This window comes from Phaenicophaeus curvirostris, chromosome 3 (genome assembly GCF_032191515.1).
Source record: "Phaenicophaeus curvirostris isolate KB17595 chromosome 3, BPBGC_Pcur_1.0, whole genome shotgun sequence".
NCBI lineage: Eukaryota > Metazoa > Chordata > Aves > Cuculiformes > Cuculidae > Phaenicophaeus > Phaenicophaeus curvirostris.
The window spans coordinates 92554307-92579632 of record NC_091394.1 but is presented as its reverse complement, the minus strand read 5'-3'; positions in this window follow the sequence as shown (position 1 = coordinate 92579632).

Genomic DNA, 25326 nt, shown 5'->3' with positions numbered 1-25326 from the left:
CATTAAAACAAAGCAAACAACATGACACACACCCTTGAAAAAAGAAACAGAATAATAAATGCTACTTATTGTCTTCCATGATGCTCTCTGATTTCTGGTACTGGCAATTAACATCATAAAACTGAGTTCTTTGAACACTTCAGAGTGTCAAGCTTTTTCCTGAGTGTACCTGGATGTATATAAACATGTGTGTCTGTCTGTTTATGTGCAAAACCCTGCAGAAGCAAAGTATTTGTCTTATTTACAATTGTCCACAATATTTGCAAATATTTCTGATACTTTGCCGTTGCAGGAGATTGTATATACAATAAAGTAAACAAGAGCTTAATCCTACCTGTTATTAACAGCCTGTCTCTCAAGAATTACTGCCTGGCTATAAAATTCTTCACCCATGAAACAGGTAAATTTAATAGGATAAATTTTCTTCAGTGATCTTCTGCTCAATGTTAAATTTCATCCAGAGCAACAGAGATTCTAAATTCAGGCTTAAGGATAGAAAACTAAGACTGTTTGTCATTAGTGTTCAGCGTGGCTGCACAGTTCTGTTGAAGCCCACTATTAGACGACGTTTCCATATCAGTGTAAGCTAGGAAAAGTTAATGTACTTGAAAAAGAGAAAAAAAAATACCTGATTCAATTCTCTGCAGGAATTCCCAGTGACCAGATAACACATAAGTCTCATAGCATTACTGTAGGAATTGTCTTGAAAAAGAGAATGAAACATCCATTTATCAAATTGAACCAAGCCTTCTACAGGGACTGTCAAACTTCCCATTTTTCCCCGCTAGTAGGTAATTGTGTGGCCAGGTGCCAAATGCCTACCCAACTGCTCCTTCTTCCCTTCAGCAGAACACAGGAAGAAAACGGGATGTAGAGGCTCGTGGGTTGAGAAAAACACAGGTAGCATATTTAATAGTTACTGTCATATGTCATTTATTTAATTTACTATCAATTAAAATACATCATGGTAGTGAGAAATGAAAAAAATCCAAACAAAATATTAAAATAGGACCTTGCTGCTACTCCTTTTTTACTAACAGGTTCAACTTAACTCCTTCCCTTCCATAAAGACATAAATAAATATATAAATAAATTCATTTGTATACTATAAGTAATGGGAAACAAGAAAACAAACATTAAAACATCCCCTGTCTTGTCCCTTTTCCCATTCCCTTCATTTCTACCTCTTCACTCCTAAATATCCCTCTCAGGGGTGTAGAGGTGGGAATTGGGGCTAGTAGGTGGGGTCAGTCCATCGCAGCCCCTCTCAGCTGCTCCACCTTTCTCACACCTCTCCCTGCTCCAGTGCAGGCCCTTCCCAGGGCTGAAGTCCTTCAGAGAAAATTTGCTCCGTCCTGAGCTCTCCACAGCTGCATCTCCTGCAGGAAATATCACCCTGCTGCAGCCTGGGTTCCTCTCCGAGCTGCAGGGTGGTGTCTGCTCCAGTGGGGTCTCTCCAGGGCTGCAGGGGATCCCTGCTCTGGGATTGCAGCACCTCCTGCCCTCTTTCTCCAGCCTGGGGTTCCTCTGTTGCTGCTGCTCCCTCCTTGGCTGCCCCCTCCTCTGCTTCTGTTAGCTTTGGCCCTTTCAAAAACCTATTTTTCCCTTGGCACCCACAACTTGGCTGAGAGGTCAGCTGTGTCCTGCAGTGGGGCCATTGGAGCCAGCTGTGACCAGCTGTGTTGGGCAGCCCTAGCCTCCCAGAGGCCTCCCTTCAACTGCACTGCCAGCACCTGGTCATGGGCACTGTGTACAATAGTTAAGAAAATAAACCTGTAGAAAAGCACAGATGCAAAAATAGTGAGAAAAAATGGTGTTGAACTCTTTATCCACTCTTGATAACAACAGGCCAGAGTGAACTGCTAGACTGAAAGCCACAAAAAGGCAGATATTTCATACTTTCTTGCATTTCAGAAAGGAACAAGAGATTTGATTAACTGGAGCTGACCTGCAAGAAAGAGAGTCTGAACCTTTAACCTATACCTACATGAACAGCTGTCATGGGAGTATCTTCTCTTCATGTACTACCTGACCTCTAATTTTATGAAACTTACCTGCCACTATATTGCCAACTTGGTTGTGTGAAGTCTGGGGACACAGGACCTGACTACTAGAAAGCCTTCGTCAGCAACTTCACAAATTCACTGTTCAAAGGATTTCTGAAAATCCTAGTATAGTATGCTTTGGGTCCCCTTGATGGACACTTGTCATAGAGCTCCAGTAGGATAGTGAGGCATAATTTCCCTTTACAAAAGCCACACTGATTCTTTTCTCCTGCCTAAATCTGTGATTCCTAGTCACATGGTACAGTCCATGTAAACCATTCTTGAGGACATTCTTTACATAATGCACAAGATGAATATTTGCCACTTTCAGGCAAATAACAACTTCTTCCACTTCAAATTCATAATCAATATTTATTTATGTAATTTAAAATTAACTGCCTTATCAAGTGTTTCCTTAGGGGATATGTGATTTTATTCAATAGTCCATTGCTTGAATCCCTCAGCTGTTGCATGGGAAGAGTGTTATATGCTTCTTTTTATTAATTTCTCCACCATAGTCTTTGCAAAATATCCTATATAGGTACAGTGCATTTGGGAATTTTCATTCCCATCTTCCTCTTCACTGAACTGCTGCATTTTGCATTAATTATCTTAGAGAAGTGTAATCAATTATTTTAGAGCTTAGTGGTTGCAGTGTTCTAGTGGAAACTCTCTGTCCTTGTCTCTGTCGAGTGTCAGGAAAAACAAAGGGACAAAATAAAAAGAGTTCATGATGCCTTACATTTTGATGCTGATTTCACTTTTGAGGAAAGCCAAACCAGTGGGTTCATATGCCCTTAAAGAATAAAATTATTTGAGCTCCTCAAGCCAATCCTAAATTATAGACACTGCTAGGATGTATTTATTTGTTCACTGCCATATACTGCATGAGATGCATATGGAAGTTATGAAAATACTTAGTAACATAAAGCAGGAATCTCAGTACTGGCAATGTATACATGGACATATATGTTCAAGTAACAAAACTGAGATTACCTAAGACATTTTACTAGCCAAAAGCTGGTCATTTGGAAATCAAATGCTCAGGCATCTCCTCCTTTAAGAACAAGCTACGTAGTTTCCTACTATTTCTATTCTTCCAGGATTTTCTTGTTTACTCAGATTTTTATTTTTTTTTCCAGTAGCCCAGGAAATGCAAACCAACTTCAAAAAGGAAGACTATCTGCTATTGGAGAATGTGCATAGCCAGTGGTAAGGGCAGCCAAGGACACCATAGCTGAAGTCTGATCTTCAAGGGACTATGCGACTGGTTTGACTAAGGACTTGAACAATAATGTCTAAGCTTTAGAGGAAAAAGGACTTTTTTGACTTTTAAGTTCAACCATTTTTTTTCACTTACTCTGAAAGTTCTTGCTTAGTATAATGTTCCTTTTCAGTCTCATTTCACAATGTTTAACTCTCTCAAACCATCTATAGAATCATAAGATCATAGAATCATAGAATAACCAGGTTGGAAGAGACCCACCGGATCATCGAGTCCAACCATTACTATCAGACACTAAACCATGTCCCTTAGCACCTCGTCCACCCGTGCCTTAAACACCTCCAGGGAAGGTGAATCAACCACCTCCCTGGGCAGCCTATTCCAGTGCCCAATGACCCTTTCTGTGAAGAATTTTTTCCTAACGTCCAACCTAAATCTCCCCTGGCAGAGCTTGAGGCCATTCCCTCTTGTCCTGTCCCCTGTCACTTGGAACAAGAGGCCAGCATCCTCCTCTCTACAACCTCCTTTCAGGTAGTTGTAGAGAACAATAAGATCTCCCCTCAGCCTTCTCTTGTCTAGGCTAAACAACCCCAGCTCTCTCAGCCGCTCCTCATAAGACTTGTCCTCCAGCCCCTTCACCAGCATTGTTACTCTTCTCTGGACATGCTCCAGAGCCTCAACATCCTTCTTGTGGTGAGGGGCCCAGAACTGAATACAGGATTCAAGGAGCGGTCTCACCAGTGCCAATTGCAGGGGAAGAATAACCTCCCTGGACCTGCTGGTCACGCCATTTCTGATCCAAGCCAAGATGCCATTGGCCTTCTTGGCCACCTGGGCACACTGCTGGCTCATGTTCAGTCGGCTGTCAACCAACACCCCCAGGTCCTTCTCCTCCAGGCAGCTTTCTAGACAGACTTCTCCTAGTCTGTAGCACTGCATAGGGTTATTGTGCCCCAAGTGCAGGACCCGGCATTTGGCCTTGTTAAACCTCATGCCATTGGACTCAGCCCAGCGGTCCAGCCTGTTCAGATCCCTTTGCAGAGCCTCCCGACCCTCCAGCAGATCAACACTTCCACCCAGCTTAGTGTCGTCTGCAAACTTGCTAAGGGTGCACTCGATGCCTTCATCCAGGTCATTGATAAAGAATCTATATTCACCTTCTGAGAGGTGTTTTGGGGCCATATTCTCTTCACTAAACTAACAAGGCAACTCAAGTTTATCCTGGGATATTACTCAGGATTTGGGCTAAGAAACCCCCGAAATGTGGCCAAAATATGTTTACACGTGGTGCTTCAGGACTTAGTAGGCATGTTGGTGTTGTGTTGATGGTTGGACTTGATGATCTTAGAGGTCTTTTTCCACCTTAACGATTCTATGATTCTATGATTCAACTCTTGGAGGCAAACTTCTGTTTCATAATGAAGCTATACTCTATTGCAGAGTTTATCCTATTCTGAGAATATGTGTTTAAGTCATGGTTATGGACCCAAACACCTTTACTATGTGTAAACAAATCTTCAGTAGAGATCATTTCTCTCACAATGGCTACTTAACCCCTAAGACATAAACGAAAAGACTTGTAGATAGCTGTCTGTGATCTTCTAGAAGCCAAGCAAAGGATGATATCCTTAATACTTTTTGAAATTCGCTTCAGCTTTGACCTTTAGTACTCCTTGGTTTATGCCTCTGGAGTCATTCCAAGCCTTGTCTGGTAACTCTGATGTTTAAAACTTATGTTAAAACTAATGTTCAAAATGCTAGGAGAATACCAGGACCCTAAGCATATGAGCAGCCATAATCTGCAACAACAAAAGGCTGACCCACTAAAATTTCAGTAGAAGGGTATGAAGAAAACTATCATATGCTTCAATAAAGCTTATATTTAAATGTGTCTTGTAAACCTTGACCTAAGAGAAGCAAGCACTGAAGGTCAGAATTTCCTGAGCCCTGTCATAGAATTTCTACTTTGTTTTGATCTCCTCAGTCCTACAATATTCATCTAAAAATTTTCTACCTCATCCCCTTAGGGATAGTAACATTTTCCTTACCTTTTATTTTCCGTCCTTAGAGTGACTTTGTCATTGTCTTAGTGAATATTTACATGGTAGCTAGCACAGCAGGACCTCATCCTGACAGAAGGATTTTCTATTAAAAAAAAAAAAGAGAAGGAACAAAAAAGATATCACAAAAAGTCATAGGGGAAAATCCTCCTTGATTTGTACAGAGTGCATAAGTCTACCACATAGATATTATATATACTCATATGTAGATGATATAAAAATGATTGAAAACTGGTTTTGAATAAGGAGTTAGCTATGCTGATTTTTATGAACAGCTGTCAACCTCTTTGACTGCTCACAGTGTACCAGGATTGCTTATGATGCTTTTGTGGACTGCTAACTGTCATTCAGGCATAGACTGGGTGAAGATGCTAGTGCCTTTGGAATAGATTCAGATTATTACCAAGATGTGGTTGTAACCATTCCCTTGTTCTCTCTAATAATGTTGCAGATATTGCAGTGACACACATTATCTTCCCAGCTGCCAACATATATCAAAAAATGGAGGGAGAGGAGGGAAAGTTCAGCTCCACACACAGCATTTTTTTCTAGAAATGGAAGTTCTATTTGCTTTATTCTCAGCCAAATAAGCTATCTGCCTGACTTTCACAGAAAATTTCTTGTACTCCTGTAGACACTTATCTGTAGAACCAGTGTGGTAATGGTTAAAGGTTAGATTTTGCTCTCGTTCTTACAATGAGAAATGCTTTATTCAGCATTCAGTCCCACTGGGCTAAGGAACACTGCAAGGAAACATCCTTTTGTGGAGGGAAAAAAAGCACGATGTGTCACCCAAGGCGTACCCTGAGGAAATCAATTTGCCTCATAGGGTCTCAAAAGACATGTCACTGAGTGCAGGAGAATAGGTTTGTTATGTGCTTTGCCTAGTATAACAGGGCTTTCTTCCAGTATGGCTTGAGATCTCCTTACTCCTGCTGAACAAAAAATTCTAGGAGTAGAAACAGCATAGTTGTGTTAATGCGATTCTGAGCATGTGACAGGCCTTTTAGGGAAGACAAAGCACATCTGAAGACTTCTATGAACCTTTCTTCTGTGACCCTTGTGCTCCCAGTCAGTTTGTTGGGTCTTGGAGATGGAGAGGCTGTATTAAGGCCTGTTTAGGGGACTACATCATGATGTTCTCTTCCACTGTCTCTACAGGGTGCATTGGATGGTGAAATCCACAAGGTTTACTTAATCATCATGACTACAAAATAGATAAGGAAATACACAAATAAGTGATAACTGCCCTTGCCTTTTAAGTGTCAAGCATTGGAACAGGCTACCCAGGGAAGTGGTCAAGTCATCATCCCTGGAGATATTTAAAAGATGTGGCCTTTAGGGATGTGGTTTAGTGGTAAACTTGGCAGTGTTAGGTTTATGTAGGACTTGATGTTCTTAAAGATTTTTTCCAACTTAAATGTTTCTGTGATTCTGTATCTAAGTCTATGGGGTGATTTAGCTTTCCATTCTTCAAGACTGAAAACACATCCTAAAGAGATCACGAGAAAGGGAAATGAGAAATTTCATCAACTATCACAAATCCAGAAATTTTGGAAATGAATGAGTAAATGAACAACAAATTTTACCAAGGTATTTATGAATTTATGGCATTTTCATCTTGTAGTTTTAGGTAAATTAGAGTCAGCTTTGTGACTAACTCAGTTGCTCCAAGTAGCTTTCTCTGAAAACTAACTGCATGTTTGAGACGCTTCTTCTCTAAAGTGATAACACAGGGCATTGGTATGCCAAAAGACCAATGCTTATACTTAACCAAGACCATTTTAATACTGGTGGCACCTGTGAGGAGGGATGAATGGGGCAGGTGACCCTAAACTAACCAACAGAGTATTCCATCCTATATACATCATACTCAGTATAAAATTGAGAGATCAGAGGGTCTTGCTCTTTTCTGTGATGGCTGACTCCCAGGGAGGACCTTATTTGTCTGGTTGCTCCTGATTGTGCATTCCTGAATCCAGTTCCTGAGTCCAGCTCCCTCCTAGAGGTGGATCAATCCCCTCATATCTGCTCTGCAGCGTTTGTGTTAATGTATAGTCATTGAGGGGTGGAGGTGAGAGCTCATATATTTTTATGTATTTTATTACTTTCTTATTATTTTCATTATTATCATTACCATTTCATTACAACTGTAGTTTTAGTTTCCAACTAGCCTTTTTCCTTTCATTTCCCTCTCTCCTTCCCCCAAGGGCAGGGGGAGGGAGGGATTTTGGAGGCTCAACTGTACAGTTTTAGCTGCCAGATTTGGCTGGATGGGACTAAACCATGACAATGCTAAAATGCCACTATCTGGGAATGTAATCTGAGTTATTGATTCTCTTCAGTGCTCCTGGCACACTGAGATGAAGGATTAAAATCTTTCCCCATTTTTGCTGCTTCAGTCTCTCTCTCCAGTGACCTCTAACATTTCCTTACTCACTGCTTCCTCTACGATGTGACAGTCATTGCTATAATGTTAAAACAAAAACAAACAAAAAACCCAAAACAGACACAAAAAAAAAAAGAAGAAAAAACTCAAGACCCTCCCAAAACCCCCAAAGCAACTAACCAATCCAGAAAAATGACCCCAAACCTGAACAAAAATGCCTTTCTTTTCTTTGTTTTTTTTTCCCTGGAGAAAACTTCAGAATCCTATGTTGCAGAAGATTCTAATAAATGCATATAAAATAAGGCTGATTACAGACAGTGTGCTTTACTATTCCTTCTCCAACCTAACAGAAAGTTTATAGTGTTATGATCCTGTAAAGCAATATAACCTGTCTGTGTGCACAACAGAAAGTTGAGAAATGAACGTTGAAAAGTACACAGTGCTTTTAATTTATGGATACATACACTATTCTTTCAAAGCAAATATCGTCCTTTATGACTTTTAAACATTCACACTATTTCAGGTTGGATTCCAATGAGTGTGAAGTGGGTGACATTATTTTCATTGCTGCTCCACATCATTAAAGAAAAGAAAACTCAGAAACATCTTTCAGCAGCTCTGCTTTCTGGCTTTCTCTGTTTTATGGTCTTTGTGTGCATTTATAATGAAAACAGCAGGGAATTCTTCACTTGCTACAGAGAAAAGAACAGACAAAACCAAAACCAAATAAAAATGAGAGAGATGATAAGAGACAGAAAAAACCACATGTATGGTTGCTTAAGGAAGTGTAAACATAGTTTTCCCCTGACAAACCAATGATAATTCACATCTCGTTCTCTGACAAACTCAGTCTACCCATGTTCTGAGCTATGGGTTCATATGATCTTCAGGCTGCTGAATTTCCTGCCTATACTTAGTGATACTAAAACCAGATTTTTAGGGAAAGTATTATGTCTGCTTTTCTGTATGCAGTCCTAATAAACAGTCATGACATTCTTGTGCTGCTAGAAGTCACAGAAATCTGACGTTGCTGAGCAATTTTTTGGAGATTTAGAGATTTTGCAGAGAGGATAGTAGGTCATCTAATCTGTACTGCCTCTACAAACATGAAATGGACACTCAGTTATAATAGGATAAATTGCCCAAAGAAGTCTTCTGTGACAAGAACTTAACTAGGAATTTAGTTTTAAGAAGGAGAGTGTCAGCTGAGGTGAAACCTGCTCCTCATTAAGAGTTATTATTAAAGTAGCTGTACCTTTAAAAGAAAATAACTTATTCACTTAATATTATTTAATAAAGTCAGCTGTGGTATAAAGAGCTTCTGTCTTGACATTTACTCACTCACTTAAATGATAACAAATCTGTTCACATTAAATCTATATCCTAGTTATAAGGCTCAATTCATAATTTTCCACAACAAAAGTACACTAGAGAAGGCACTAAAAGCCAGAAAATATGTGAGGCTTTTTGTGATTTGATCTTAGTATTAATAATCCACACTGCTGAATATATTTCTCAGGCTAGTGATTCAAAGATATTTCAGTTTCTGTTTCAGCCTTTTTTCTTTGTCATGTCTTCCTCCATTGGAAATAGAATTCTTCAAATTTTAATCAGCAGTGTGCCTCAATCCTTAGCAGAACTTTAAATTACTGTGAAAAATAGTGCTATCTGCTTCCCACTTATTTATTTCAGCCTTGACATGCTAATCATTCTGTTTATGTTCAAAGTTAAAAATGTAAGATTTTTATATTATCTTGGTTTGATGATGATGTCAATAACGATTATTGGGTTTGGGGTACTGTTTTTTCTTTGTTTTGCTTTGTTTTGTTCAGTATCTTCTTTTGCTTTGGCTAATGTAAGCTCATTTTTGGCCTATAAGATACTTGTAACAGACTTTTTCTGGTGATTGTGTCTAAGGAACAAAAAAAGATTTACATTTGCTTTGTATAATTATATCTTCTTAAAGTATTTACAAAACCTTCCACTCGACCCTTTCCATTTAATCAGTAACAAATCAAAAAAATGTTGCTCATTCATAAAGCCCCCAGAGAGTCAGGGGGCATAGATTTGTAAGTAACTGAAAAACTCATTAGTTTGTGGCTCTTTGTGTATTTTTGCATGTACGTTTCTGCATTTATACAAATGTGAGCATTCTAAGTGTGTTTAGGGTTGGGGTTTTTTGTTTATTTTTTGAGGAATATTTAGAGAAAATTAAAGAAAATCACAGCTGTGCTGAAGTATTCCACAACAATTATAATAGAACACATCTCACTGAAGGATAAGTAGCAACATCTGTAGCAACGATTATCCATTAAATGAATACTGTGAAATATCCACTGTTGAAGCAGCTGCAGTCCATGCTGAGGTACTTTTCTTATTATGCAAAACCATCAAGAAATTCTTCCCACAAGTGCTAGATAGCAGTAACCATAAGGTGATAACAAAAGACACAGATAGATTTTTGTCTTTTCTCACTCAATACTAACAATAAAAAGAGACAAGATATGTGACATCCATTATTCATCCCATTCTATCACGGTATCTTCCATTTCACAATGTCACATACCCTGGAAATCCTTTTAAAATGCATCCACTAGAAGTTGAAATTCCCCAGCACCTTGGGTAAATTGTGACATTGGTCTATGGGCATGTGCTGTGTTACAGGAACAGAGAGATTATAAATCTGGATAACAGAGGGAAAACAGGGCCAGAAGAGAAAATTCCAAGTTTAACAACAGTCTTCCCATATTCATTAGCTCTTCTGCTACTGCCACATACACTAAAATTAAGAGGAGTCACCAGATGTTCTTTTTTTTTTTTTCCTATTTATGAATAGATTGTGAAGAAAAAGTTTCCAATTTGTGCTTGAGGCAATATTTTAATTTCTAGCTGCTCAGAGAGAAAAAAAAAAAAAATAGCTACAGTTTGAATATCTCTGCCCAAAATGAGGATTATCAATTGATAATTATAGGTTACTAGATACCAATAACAAAAAATATTTACATGTAGTCTAAAGCGTTATGCATATATCTGTCATGGAAATCATAGAATCACGGAATCATACAAATGTGATTCTGTGGAAAATTTCTACCTTGTTTTTTTTAGGTTTGGCCTACAGCCATTTTATTATCTTTTCTCATCACGTTCTATCCTGCCAGCTGAATCACCATCTTAGCAAATCTCAGTCTAAAGCTGTAAATGAAGAAATTGCTTCCAAGAAAAAGTGATTATTCATTTCCTACACTTCTAATCTTGTAACATCTCAAAGTTAAAGTTGCAAATTGTTACAGTGTAGAAGTATTCTTGTGTTTTGTGTAATACAAGGTGCTTACCAATGTTCACCAATAAAAAAGTAAGAATAAAAAAAGATACATGGTTTTATATCAGGAATTACTTTGAAAATCTCAAACAGATCAGTCTTGCACATGAAAAGGACAATTACTTAAAATCAAAATGTTTTGTGTAAAAATATCAAATAGAAAAAGTTCAGAGAAATTAAAAAGACCTCAAATCAACAAAAACAAACAAAAAAACAACAATAAAAAAAAAACCACCAAGAAATAGGCTTCAAAAAGGCTTGCCCAGTTTCTGGACAGATTATTTGAGAGAAGATGTTTATTGGGTTACAACTCCAGGTTCTGTTACTTCTTGCTGGCCCACAGCTGGAGAAGCTTGATGCCTTTTTCATCAGATATCTGTTTCAGATCACATACAACACACAGTGCATATGCAGCATGGGAAGCCAACTGTTCCAATGGCTGAGCTGCCGCTGTGAACAGCTCGTAAAAGGATTAGAAGCTGCCAACAGAAAAGATTCAAAGAAATCCTGTTTTGCTTCGGAACTATATTGGAATTGGACCTTACATGGAACAGCTGTAATTCTCTAGTTTGTGAGACTCTTGCACCAATCTAGCATCATGAGAGGCATGGTTTAGTGTTTGATAGGAATAGTTGGACTTGATGATCCGGTGGGTCTTTTCAAACCTGGTTATTCTATGATTCTATGATTCTATGATCTTGCTAGGAGAATGAAAACTACTCTGCAATATATGTATATATATATTGTTTCCTGTGTTTTGCCAGTTCTAGTAGACATAGTCTTTCTTTGCAAGAAGATGTAGATCTATGGTATAACTGTACCTGTGAAACAACAGAGGATCAAAAGACTCCCTACAGTGTTTTAGCAACATGGTGTAATGTGATTCAAAGACAAAAGTCAGAAGCAGAAATTAGCCAAAAAAGATGTGGGTGGAATAGAAGAGCAGAGTGAAAAAGAATATTGACAGCAGTTATGTGTTCATTTTTTACTGTTTGGACAATAATGTCCTTTGTACAGGAAGCCCCATTTCTATTGCTATAATGCTTCATTAATTAATTTATATCTGTATAAAGAGAGAATAACAAATCAAAAGACAGACACAGACATATACGCAGGAGAACTTATTGGGCTATATTATACATAGAAAAACATACACATAAAATATTCATATGCCTTACCCATAAATATACATATCTCCATGCACTCTTATATAAAAATCTGTTGTTTTTTGTTTTTATGGTTTTTGCATATTCATATATACATATGCGTATATGTACACAGTTTTCATTTCATATGTAGAAATGAAAACATTGGTCATTCTGTAAATGGCAGAAAAACACTTAGCAACAATAGCTGATAGCTTCTCTATCCTGTTAAATATGAGGAACTACTAACAGCCCCATATGATCATCATTTGTGTATCCACAAAGACCTTTGATGATTCATACAGGAAAAACTTGGATAAAACTACAATGAAAACAAATTATTGTGCTGCAACGAGCAGAAGCACCATAAATTGTTCACAGTCTCCCATGGATTCCATAGCTACAGTGATCAGGAAGAACATGTTTCCGTGTAATCATCTTCACTTATAATGTACAGTAGTTCAGTGTCACATGTTCAAAATTCAGTCAATACAGAACCTTGTTACGTTAAGCATGGTTTGGGTTTGCTGCTGGAGATCTACTTTGACTGGGCATGAATTATAGGTAAAACTACAGCTCTTCCTTGTGTTAGGATGACCTGTTAAAAGTGTATAATTGTAGTTATCCCAAACAGTTATCCTAAACATTTTTGTTAAAGAATAGAAAATAAATATTTCCCATTTTGGTTTATTTAATACTGCTTTATAATATACAGAAAAAAATGATGCAAACATCAAAACATTTAATATAAATAGATGGTCTGATACTGGATTTTAAGCTGAGGAAAAGTTTTGTGCAAAATAAGATGATTGCTACCTAATATTAATTTTCAGTAGTTTAAGGGTCACATCTTAATACCTTTTTTCTTAATGAAAGATGGTCAAAAATACGAGATCATCTGCTTTCTGACTACTTGCTCATCTTAGTATATTACACTGCAGGGAAAAAAAAGAAGCATTCCTACTACAATTACCGAGATTACATAGGTTGTTTTTTTTCTCACAGTTTTGAAGACATGGCACAGGATATGAGAATGGACAAGGAGCAGAAGTAAAAAGAGTTGTCTCCTCACCTCTTCTTTCCATTTTGCAGAGTTACTGGAACTTCTAGACCCTTCATACCACCTTCTGTTGTTTGGCCTTGAGCAGCAAAATTTTGAACATGGATGAGAAAGTATGAAATTTCCCTGAAACTTGTCAGTAGAGAGGAAGGTGGTATTTTAGGGAGGAAGGACTAGAAGATATTAATTACTCATATTAACAACCCACCTCCACCAGAGCTGTGGCCTCATATATCACTCAGCCAGTGCAGAAGTTGAACACGAGTATTGCCCATTTCTCCTACTGTTCTATATCAGAGCAATGAGTCTGTACTGTTCACAATGATCACGACTGCTACATGTTTTGACAACACCAACTACTCTCCAGAGGCTTCATCTACCTAGAATTTAAGCAACTTTCCTCAGCTGGAAAGATTTTATTAATTCTCGAGTGAAGCCAGACACATTTTTCAGGTCCCAAATTCAGGTTGTCATAACAACTTGACAGAGTTCTAATAATCCTATTTTTATTACACTGCTTAAGTAGAAAGAACAAGAGGTATTTGTTCCCCATAAAAGCAATTGTGATCCAACCAGTCAAAATATGTTCTTGTAATTAGATGTAGAGCACGAGTACATTACAGTGACATCAGGTTACCCTCAGAGTAACCCTGGTGATATTGATGGTTTAGTTTAAATTTATATGGGTGTACCTGAGCTCTGAATGTGTTGACAAATAACTAAGCTGCTTCTTCACTTCAGAAAAGCTCTACTGCTGAAATCAGAAAGGATACAGAAGTGTGAAGATACCAAAAAAGACTGAAGAGAAAATAACATACAACAGAAAATCATGTTTTCTTAAAGGCAAAAAAAAGGAAGATCATCAGTTCTGTACAAGACACTGGGGGTAAATAGTCACACAGATCCTGAGAAAATTCTTCATCAACAGTTCACTTCTCAGCCACATTTTTCTGTAGCAATCATGTATTGTGTACTATCATGGTGGTATTTTTCTTTATTTTCTCTAAGCTGTTTTGAAATATTGCAATGACCCACAGGACAAAGCAAAAGAGGTGATTTACAGGAACCTGTTTTCAGCTTCTCTCAAAGGGCTAATAAAATGCAGGCAGCCAGTTGCAAGGAAGACCTGGTTTAAGGAGTCTGTCTCTCACTGATTTTGGGATGGGATTCGCTTCTTCTCACTGTAGTCACTTACAACTTAGATATCTAAAATAAGCTGCCAGACTAAACTATGCAGATGCTGGAGGAAATTGTCAAGTGCACACAGGGACTGGATTTCATACCTGTAGGGGAAGACCAGTTATGCTTGAAGGAGGTATCTAATTTTCCAAAGCCAGAAGTTAGCTGAGAGTGTTTCTACTCTCCATTCCCAGTTCTTACTTGTGACCTGATAACTCTGTGATGTTTTTAATCACAGAATTTCAAGACGTGAGCCCTAGGCCATATCTGTTAAGATTCTGTGAATCTATTAAGATTCACAGTTCATTTTTGCTAGGCATTCTGTCTACCAACTCTAGTCCTGCTATGACACAGAAACTAGACTTCTGGTTTTTTTGCATACTGCTGTTTTGGAGGCAAAATCTGACTAATAATCTTTTGGAAAAAGTAACCCAAATGTGTGATAACTGCAAAAGCTGAGACTTAAAAGCTGAAAATAAGAACATCTACCCAACTGACCTTATAAACACTTTTCATTATATAAAGTCTTCTTGAATTTTTAGCCTCTTTTGAATCATGATTTTTACACCTGCTTTCCATGGTCTAGTAAATCAGAAAAATAAAGTTTATAACAGCAGAACCTTACACAGAAGTTTGGAGGGTTTTGGGTTTTTTTCCTTCTATTTTATGTATTTAAAAGATTGTTTTATCATATCATTTTTCCGAGCCATTTTGTGGATATCTAAAATGCTGGGACTATATATAACATAAGAGAATTTCTTTCTGACAGCGTTTTTACTTTTCATACCTTAAAAAAGACAAAATATGTAGAAAAGTCTAGTATACAAGATAGTAAAAGAAAATCTACTAAGAAAGAAACATTTCCTTAGGAACTAGAATTCTTTGTTAAATAAGATATTGTTTAGCTGTTAAATAAAGTCCTAATATGATGGTCTTTCTTTTTAAAGGAAAATACATTGGGACCATGCAAATTAAGTGCAATAACTGGTGTTACAGTTGATACCTGGTGGTTCAATATCAGATTGAAGTAAGTTAAAAGTTGAAAAGTTTTAAGTAACATTTTCAGTTTTCAGTAACATTTTTATAGACATACTTTTAGAACCTAAAGAATGCGTATATGTGTGTATATATTTATATATTTATATATTTACATATTTATATATTTACATATTTACATATTTATAGTTCGGCTATGAAACGAAACCTCAAAGTACTCATTTTTTGTGTGTCTGGTTTTGCAAATTGATTTTTCAATATTTCATTTTGGACAATTTGGATTTTTTAACCATGTTATTCAGAGATTTTGAAATCAAGATAGATGTCAGAAGAGATGTCATTTTAATGCAATTTTCAATTTGTTCATTGTGGAGGTATTTGCATTTCAATTCTAACCAAATCCTCATAGACCTCAAACTGAAGGCATGATTTTTTTTTTTTTTTTTCACTTCATGACACTTCTGAGATGCCTTTTTTACAGTAACAGATTGTGGAAGAAGATTGATCTCATGATAATATATCCTTTTTTATGTATAACATTAGAGAAAATATTCAGTAAAGGACACAAATTTTCTTCCATATGATATCACTTTGATCTGCACTGAATATATAAAATTCATAAAAAGACAAATGTTATTATCATATTTCTTCAAGGAACTGGGACTGATATTCTGAAAATAAATCAGAGACAGGCTGTTTTCCTTCCAAACATATTTGACTCCAAATCTTCAACTTAAGTAAAGCATTGTTTTATTCTGTGTTTTTATCTGTTAAGATTTTATCCAATATTTTTCTGTTCTTTACTGTTGGCTTACTTACTCTGGAAATTCAGATCGACAGAATGGTGCTTAAAAGGCTGTAGAGAGTGCTCTTAACCATAAAATCATGCAGTTCATCAAAGTTCAGCGAGGCAGACTTGCCAGTACAGGAACTAGGCTCCTTCTCACGAACAATATTTGCAAAGCTTTGCCAAGAGGGCCAGACTTCTTGCAATCTCCAACAACAAAACTTCCACTGTTTTCAAAAATTGCTTCTTGCTTTTTTACTTTTTTTTTCCTCATCTGTTTGGGTTTTTTTGTTTTAGTTTTGAAAGGATGGCTGTTCTTTATCAGACTAACTTGGCATGCAAAATAATCTGCCAGCTGCATCATGTCTTCTCTGGGCACACATCAAAAACTGGTTTGGATGCCACCTGTTTGATTACTCATCTAGTGATGCCAGTTCTGATTTTGCTTGAACATGCTATGAACGGAAGAGAAAGCAACAGAATATTTTCTGTTTTTCTAAAATATGAAACAAAGTTGAAGCAGTAGTGATACTTAAGGAAGCCCTCATCAGAAATGATTTTCTTATATCACCAGATAAGTAGCTATATTATATTTGAAAATTTGGAGAATATACCCTAGTTGATAATAGCTGAAGTTCTCAAACATCAAATTGTATTTACTATACCAAGATTTTTTATAATTGAGGAGTAGAATTCACATAGTATTACTATACTATACCTGTGCATATATTGGTAAATTACTGCATTTATTTTCATTTTTATTTACACCCATTTAAATGTAAGCGTGGAACTTAAGATATCGAAGTATTTATAAATGTTAGTATTTCTAAACTATTCTTCTATACCTTTTTTACTGAGTTATTTACACTGTTATCAGAAAAAAAATTACATAGAGAAATCTGAAATAAAAGTGGGATTATTCTTAGAGCATAAGAAGTTGACTTTAACTTTAACTTTAAAAATGCCTCTTTAGTGTAAAGAGAACCAGTTCTGTGATTCCTAGACAGCAGGTGTTTGAAATTAGGCAAAATAAATTCATTACTTGTGATAAACATCTTGAATTTCACCAACTGGATATGTAGCTGAATTATACCATTCAGAGACATTCATGAAACAGCATGTGTGAAGAGATGACAATAATGATGAATGAATAGTTCCTTCCCTTGCAGTGGTTTTATGCATTTTCAAAACACAGCTGAAGCAGAGGTAGTATCAATTTCCGTGTGTGTGTAGCAAGCTGCCTAGGCAGGCTTGGGACACCAACACCATTGCCATCCTTGAAACCTTTGCTATTAAATTCATAGAAGAATGGATTAAAGAAGAAAGACCAAGATAGGTAAAGGACAAAATGTAGGTAAATATATGTAGTACTAAAGTGAGACGTTCAGATGTGTTTCAAATATCACAAATGGTTTTGCTTACGTTTGGCTGTTGATTGATGTTTGGGGAGAGAGGTTTGTTAATTTAAATTGAAGGAGTTTACCTTTTGCTAGGAAAGAAATGAACTTTAAACATTTTTAATGAGTGATGAGTATATAATTTGATATGCATCTAGATGCTGACAATATACCCACTAATTATATGGAGAACAGAAACCAATTAATTATTCAAGCAGCTTTTTTAAGAGTTAATCAACCATTGCCAATGGCTCTCTACTGTGATGACTTTAATATCTGTCACTGTCACAGTTTATACATGTTCTCGATAATTGAAAATTATGACTGTTGCCCTTTTTGCATTACATAATTTAAGTTAGTCCCACATGAAAGGTAGTGGACTATCTTACAGGGGGTTTCTGAAATAATCCAGGATGAAAGTATGAGGTAATTAAGTAACTTGCCTTTAATTTATCTTTTGGGAAGCTGATCATTCAAAATTCTCTTTGGTATTCACTGGAGCAGTAGATAAGAATGAAATTCTGTACTTCAGGTCAAAGTGTGTTTATATTATTGGTTCTCTAGGATGAAGAAAATCTTCTAATAAACATCTAACTTGTACCACTGATTATTACCAGTGAATTGTTAATTATACAGAGTCCAAATATAAGGTTTGTAGTTGTTCTGTAACGTAAATAGTAATATAATTAAGCAATTAAGTTTTTTGCAAGACTTTAGTATAGTCTATCAGAGACTTTGATGGAAGACAATATTCCTTGGGTTTTAATAAAATTGGAAACTGATTTGAGATTTTACCAACATACATCAAGTCACAAATGTATAAACCTATTGAGTTCAAAGTATTCCTTTATTTCAAAAAAAAATGCTCCTTGTTCTTTTGCTTTAGTTCCATACTTAAATATGCCTTATATAGGAAGGGCAGAGATAGGAATTATTCTTTAAGTTCCCTTGTACATATGCACTTGGCTTCATTTATACAGGTGATGGGCTACAATCACTGTTGTAGCAAATTCAAGAATTTTATTGTAATCTTGGATTGCTCTAATCTGTTCTGTGGAATTCTCTATTTTATGGTCTTCTTACAACACTAAAATCATGAAGGCTAGAAATATTATTTCATCACGGGTATGAACTGTCCCTTGCACAATAGATTGTTGATTCCCAATTTGGCATTTTGACATAAATGCAATACCACTATTAAAGTACTAAAGGTATTTTTAAGTGTACGTGGAAAGACTGTGTCTGAAGAGGTACCCGACTGCTTGATGCCAGCTGCTGCAGTGGAGTGAGTCTATGTCATCTCCCCAGTCGTGGTCTGCATGTGCAATGAGTGTGTGATCACCAGGTAACTTCAAGCTGGAACAGCTTGCAGGTAGGGGGATCTCAGGTTTGGAACTGAGTATCAGGCAGGTGGGGGCTTCTGTTTCAGGCAGGTGTGACCTTCTGTCTCTGCCTGCCCAAGAGGAGGAGGGGACCTGGTTGACTGTTTACGCTGTGTGTGAGTCCTGTGTGTAGGTGCTGTTGGAGGCAGTACCTGGTCTGCTGTCTCTGTCTCTGATCGGCTACATCAGTGCCCTCCATGTCTGTGTGTCTCTGCTTGCTTGTCTCTGGGACACATGCTCTGTTTCATCACAGGCTGAAGCTGAGACTGGGAAAGCGGCAGCCACATCCCTCAGCCTGGATAGAGAACCAGGGTCCTGGACACCAAGCTGGACTCCAGCAACTGGGCAGCAGGGACCCAGACCAGAGCAGCTGGAGCAGGTGATCACATTTCTTACATCACTTAACAGTATTATTACAGCAGCTGCTACCATGAGTTTTCTACATTAAATGATTAACTGCTACGGGAAGCGAGTCTCACAAAATCAGTGACAGAAGAATCTACTTGTTCTAAAACCTGGGAGCTGTGTTGTAGATGCACACAAACTGGGACCATATGGCAGACTGATGTCACAGGCCAGCCTCAGAACTGCCACTTTCTTCCTAGGATGCTGTTTAAAAAAAAATAAATAATTCCCTTAATTACCATAATACTACGAGAGCTCCAGTGTTTAAGGTGAACTGACAAGGCCTGTGGGTCTCAGAAACAATCAAAAGTAGAGAGTTCAAGAACAGAAAAGAACAGACAGTGCCAATCAAATCCTCTTTTGAAACTCTAAGAGCAATCACGTTAATTGAGGCTGTTTATAGTGAAGGACAAAGACACTGTCTTCCTTAGAGAGCTGATTAAAATCTCAGTCACATCTACTTTTTCTAGTTTTAAATTCATTGTTTCAATGTGGATAAATCAGTCATTTTTAAGGAAAGTAAGTGTTTTTCATGAAAAAAATCATTTTGCTGAAATAGTTTTCCTTACTGAAAGAAAATTCAGTGTCTTTAAAGAAAAAACATACTCTTGGATTGCATAAATTTCAATCCATGGCCCAATAACTCAAGTTTTGCTAAAGGGAAATATTTCAGAAAATCATCCTGGTTCTAATTTGAAGACAGAAAGACACAGAAATATCTCATTTTCTTTAGTAACCTTTCCTGATAGTTAACTACTATTACTGTTAAGAAGTTAACTTACTTCTTCACGATTTTTTTTCTGGCTTCAGCCTCCAGGTTTTGGTTCTTGTTATGATGTTCTCTACTAAAGTGAGGTGGTTGTTACCTCTTGTGATTTTCAGTCCATGAAGATACCTCTACATTATATGCAAATTAACTTTCAGTCTTCTGTTGTTTCTCCAGCTGAAAGCAAGGCTCCAGGCTGCAGTGGTGGGATATTTCCTGGAGGAGCTGCAGCCATGGAGAGCTCAGGAGGGAGCAGCGTGTCCCTGTAGGACTGCAGCCTGGGGAATTGCCCCTTCTGGAGCCTGAAGAGGTGTAAGGAGGGAGGAACGGCTAAGAGGGGCTGTGATTGACTGGCATTAAAAGTGATTGCAAATCTCCTAAACAGAGTCAGCATATTTCATACTTCCAATGTCTTGGTAAGGAATCTTCTTCCACTGTAACATGCATTTGTTTTGGACATCATTTTTTTTCTCTTCTATCTATCTGGGCTGTTTAATTTCAATGATAAATTGACGGAATGAGTGCTATTGAACAAAGCAGGGATACAATATAAAGTTCCTATCTATCAATACAAAGCTTTTCATGAGCACAGGAACAAAACCACCTACGAGCTTTCCTTATGTATTTTCTCAGTCACTGAAAAGCTAGAGAAGAACTACCCTTCACAATTGCTGCAACAAGGTTAAGAAGCATTACAAACTATTCTATATTTTCCATACTTGCTGGGTGTCAATTTATAAGATGTAGTAAATACATATTGTACCATTTCAATCTGTTTTATATCATTTGTTTTTGCATTTCATTGCAGAAAGGAAGTGACTACTAGTATATTCATATTGCACTAATACCTGGAAACAATGAACCATACAATTCAGTCATTACACACAGTAATAAATATCAATGAAATTTTAAATGTGAAGAAATAAATCATTCTGACTAGTATTTCTCTAAGATGTCTAGAGATTCCTGGTATCAATATGTGTATCTCCAGCCTGACTGAAATCTGTCTTTATTGGGTGAATGGACAATCTGAACAGTTATGCAAATACGACCTTCAAGAAAGTTGAGATGCAAAAAAAGTAAAAAATGAATAAAAAGAAAGATGATAACATTGACTATCCAGAACTATACTGTAAATGCTTCCTATTTCTCAATGAAGGACATACTATGCTTTAAAATCTTAACTCAAATCAAAACAATCTATTTGTATTCTTTGTAATATATAAGGTGAACTTTAAATTGTCTTTCCAAGCCTTAGATTCTGAGGACAACACAAATAACTTGAGATTTTCTTAGGAATAAACAATATACTTTAATAATTAAAGATCAATGTTTTGGGAGCTATATGATCCAAAGAAAGACACTAGAATACTCCTATGTGTTAGAAGATTTTTGTTCTTTTTTTTCTGGTATCTGCACAAATTGTACATTGCTTCCTAAGATTTTGCAAGCAAAATCCATACCGTAATAGCTAAAGACAGAATGTTCCAACTCAAGCAAATATATAAAATGTATGAGATGAGCTTTGAATTAAGTACACGCCTACAATTCTAGCAATTTGCAAGCATGGGACTCATCTACAAGTTATAAGGCACCTGTAGTAACTGCTGCTGTTGGCAAAAAGCATTAAAGCCCTGTAGCGGGTTTTATGTTCACACATACCATAGTACAGATATGAAAGTTACTGAGCTCCATTCATCTGTCTTTTTAGGAAAAGATAAATACTTTTATCTCATTTATGTCTCTCATGCATCAACCCAGAATCTGAAGGCAATGAACGACACCTATGTTGAAGATTGTTAGTCCCCATAGCCTTAGATTTTATTACTTCTTTTTGGGGCTGTGGGCAAATGATCAGACTGCTGGCTAGGTCCTAACCTGAGGTTGTAGTAAGCAGACAGGATGTGGGAAAGTGCTGGATGCAACATCTACAATTGTAGAATGTGACAAATAACAGTGTGAGCAGCTGAGAAAAGGTACATAAAATGCCATGAATTTCACAGGTGGTTAAGTAGTACTTCGATGTGAAATGTCAAGTCAAACACTTTTTTTTTTTTTTAATCCATGCCACATGCATCAAAAGTGGTTTTGTAATCGAGGGATCAAGGAAGAAGGTAATTTTCCTTGGTCTATGATACATCTGGCCAGGCAGTTCAAACATCACATTATGACTGTGCTAGTGTCCACTGCAGAGCTCCAGCATTTCACAGCCTGTTGCAACTGTCTGTGTCTTCACAATGTTCTCATTGTCTTCAGCGTGTAAGTCCAATGAGGTTAATTAATTTTGATCAGCGAACCATTTTAAAGTTAACCATGTAAGCTGAGCTATTTGCATCTTTGCTCTGTAGGCAATGGAGTAATACAGGAACCAAAAAGCAATTTGTCAAAGATAAGTGCATAATCCTGAGGTGATAAATCACCAACTAAAAGTCTTTATTTGAATGTACACACTGGAATTATGGACACAATGTGATACAGGATGACACTAAGCTCTTTGTATATGCATATATCTGTGTATGTACATAAATACAGTTACAAGTAGTATTTTCTCCATGACCACTATTCATATTGCAACCATTTCTTCTTTGTTATTACTTAAAATACATAAACATCACTTTTCATTAAGTGTATAATGGCATTATTCATACAAAACCAGTAAAGTTTAAAGCTCTTTTCTCTCAGGTTTTGTGTAAAAAGGGATGTAATTGTTTATGTACTACTATAGACTTGAATTTTACATCATATTTCAGGTCATACCCATTGACCAGTTATGTTGCAAGACAGCTCAACTTGCAGCAGCTGCTTAGAGCAAAGACATTCTGCTGAAAATTGATATAAGAGTACTTTCCATTTTGACTGCCACCAACAAGCCCTTCTGCAAGATTTTTGGGAACCACTGTCATGTTCCTTGTTTTCAGACTGGAAATTCTGTCAGCTACTGTTCAATATGTCTAGTACTACCAGAAACTTTTCTGCAGCCCTGTGTTTGCTCTCATATTGCACGGTGACAAATAGCCCAGGTCTGGAGGTGCCAGCCAACCCAGGTATCTTCATGTAGTTGCGACAAGCTTCCAGATTAATTCTAAATATCAATGCAAACATCAATTTTACTTCTAACATTTTGTAAAGGAAGTAGAGATTAGACCATTTGTGACCTCTATTTGATCTCATAGTAATGTATTACAGCTTTTCTTCACTGTAGGGAAGGTGAAAAAATTACAGCATGCTAAGAAATGTGAAACTGTAAACATTTTGAGTGACTGAGTTCTATCAAAAGACCTGTGTTCTAGCTGGCTTTCATTTCTCACCCCAAAAGAAAACTCTCGTCCTTCATTAATGAACTCTTTCATATGCTGTCTGTGATTTCTGGCCCACCAACAATATAACTGTGAATACAAATAATTTTAAAGTCTTGTACTTTCCCTGTTAAAATTTTAGTAGTAATCAAATCTTCCTCACAACCTTGATTCACAAAACGTAATAGAAGCACAATTTTGATCGCAGCAGCATTTTAAATGAACCCAATGCAAATATAAAAGGATCACTTTACAATAAAATAAACTTCAGAATTTTGCTGCCCAAGCCTTAGGATGTTATCCTTGCTTATTTCCCTAAGTCTGAAAATCAGCTTGATGCATCAAGTTAAGACTAGGTTACTGAATCCTTCATAATATTATAAAAATGTTGCATTATGGCAGTGTGTATTTGAACACATCGAAGAGTCTGGGGATGATTTTAGGTGTAGATGCCAACATATATAAGCAAAGAGATTTACCTTCAGCTGTATGATCATATTTTTCTGAAAAAAAACATAGTTCTAAAGTCTAGAATGATAAAAGCAGCATAAACTTTGTTAGGTGTTAACTGTAAGGGAGTACATTTAAGAGATGCATATTCTGAAACTTGGAAAGAGTTTCTATTTTGTCCTAACTGATTATTAGAAACAACCTAAAAAAGAAAAAAAAAGAAAAAAGCCCAAACTCAAAGCTTTCTTAACCTTAGAATGCTTTGTTGATTCTTATTTTTTGTGGAAAAATGAGATGTCTTCATTGTCTGTAGTAAGTCATGAAAAAACCCAGAGCAAGTCCTGACCAGTCAGCGTGTGTCCTCTTGCAAGCCTCATGGCACAGGTGAATGACTAGGAAATGAAAACATTAAAACAATATGGTTGTGATATTTTTTCTGAGCTTTCCATGGTTCTAAATTCCCAGTCAGTGGTGCTGAAGAGGTCTGTGTTACCTGTCACAGCATAGGCTAGCTTTTGCATACTACTCATGAAATATAGAAAAATAAGACAAACCCCCGGTGTTTATTGGCACAACTGTTCCATTTGCTGAAAACATAAATATTTATGATCAGTCCATGGCTAGCGCTGTGACAAGGCACATCTCCAAAACAATAGAGTTCCGTACATTGAAAAGATGAGGTGTCTTTCCAGCAGAGACTATACCTAAACTTGGACACTGAAATGCATACAGACACATGTCCTGAATTCTGACCCAGAAAGATATCTCTTCAAAGAAAATAGCCTCAAGTTTACAGAACCAGTACAATACTTTTACATGTGAATATACAAGCTTTTGGCATTGAAACCATATGGAGTATATACGTATACAAGTTAATTACTAGGCAGTAGGCTCTAGGAATTCGTATATTTGTTATTGTTATTCATTATGACAAAACACAGAGCCTTCATCTGAAAGCAACACTATGTGAGCTAATATTCAGGCCTAACAGCAACCTTCTTCAGAGAATTTGCAATTAAAGAATTTGATAGTCAAGCATAAAATTATGATGCTTAAAACTGTGCTTTTCATAAAATTGTACAACCCTTAAAATTGTTTTAGTCCTCCTCTAATGCTGGAGTTATTTCATCACTTGTTTGTTTCTTCCTTCATACTTTCATTTCAAGGTTCTTGCAGAACATTCTGTTTCTAAGAGAAATCTAAGATTTTCTGTTCTTAGCCCACTCAAGCTCCTGTAAGAAAAGGTGACTCGGTTGCAGTGAGGATAATCAGTTCAATTGCTTAAATGTAGGATTCATGTGTTGCTAAAGGTACCTTTAGGTATTTAAGACATTTTCATTGAGCTGGAAAATACTGTTCAATACTTACAGAAAAATTAGGCCCTTTTGCAATAGCAGCTGGAGGCAAGCCAGGATATATATAGTA